This window comes from Cyprinodon variegatus, unplaced genomic scaffold, assembly GCF_000732505.1.
Source record: "Cyprinodon variegatus isolate N-32 unplaced genomic scaffold, C_variegatus-1.0 Scaffold2061, whole genome shotgun sequence".
In the NCBI taxonomy this organism is placed as follows: Eukaryota; Metazoa; Chordata; class Actinopteri; order Cyprinodontiformes; family Cyprinodontidae; genus Cyprinodon; species Cyprinodon variegatus.
In genome coordinates, this window is record NW_015152514.1 from 41,235 (window position 1) to 42,190 (window position 956).

Here is a 956-nt window from a genome sequence, read left to right on the forward strand (position 1 = left end):
TGTTCAATGTTTTCACTCCATTTTGCACAGAGGCTTTTTTTTTTTTTTTTTTACAAATAAAAAAAGAAATATGTTTAAAATAACACAGACAACAAAGAGTCCTCTTTTAGTCTACAGTATAGAACTATGAAAAAAATACAGTTACACAAAAGTGTTCCACTGTAAAAAGGGTGTAGTTTGTTTTGTTGCAACCTGAAGTGTGAAATAAACTTCAGTGGAGTTTGAAAACAAAATATGTGTATAGATTTATTATATCTGGTTGAACGATGTGTGTGCCCAGTTAATAGTTTTTTTATTTATTATTTATTATTTTATTATTTATGGAAATATTGTAATCCAAAGGGGGGGCCAGAAGAAAATCTTTGGGAACCACTGGGTTAAATGCAGAGTGTGAATTTCCCCATCATGGGAAAATAAAGGGATTTACATTTACACATTACATTTTAATTAGAATCAAAAGCTTTACATTTTCCTACTGGGTTCCATTCCGAACTTAGTCCCGCCCACACTGTTTGAGGTCGGGAAGTTCGGTCTGGCATTGCTCAATAGTAGCGCGAGTATGCTCGCCCAATATCTGGTCGGACCAATCAAATTGTCAGGGCGGGCTTTATACGATGATGGACAGATGATCAACAGTAACGTAATCAACCACGTCACCAAAGCGCGCTTGGGTGACAACAACAATGACTGCCGCTGGAGAGTTTAGGTGAGTAGATTCTGCTATTAGGTCTATTCTAGAAGATATCGACAGCAAATTAATTTTAAAAGAGGAACAGAGAAACGCAATCAAGGCATTTGTTGAAAAGAAAGATGTTTTTGGCGTCCTTCCTACGAGATTCGGCAAAAGTTTAATTTATCAGCTGGCTCCCTTGGTCACTTAACATACGTCACACACTCCGTTGCTCTTATTGGTTGAAGGTCAATTGAGTGCAGAGGCATTTTTTTCCTGGTTCATT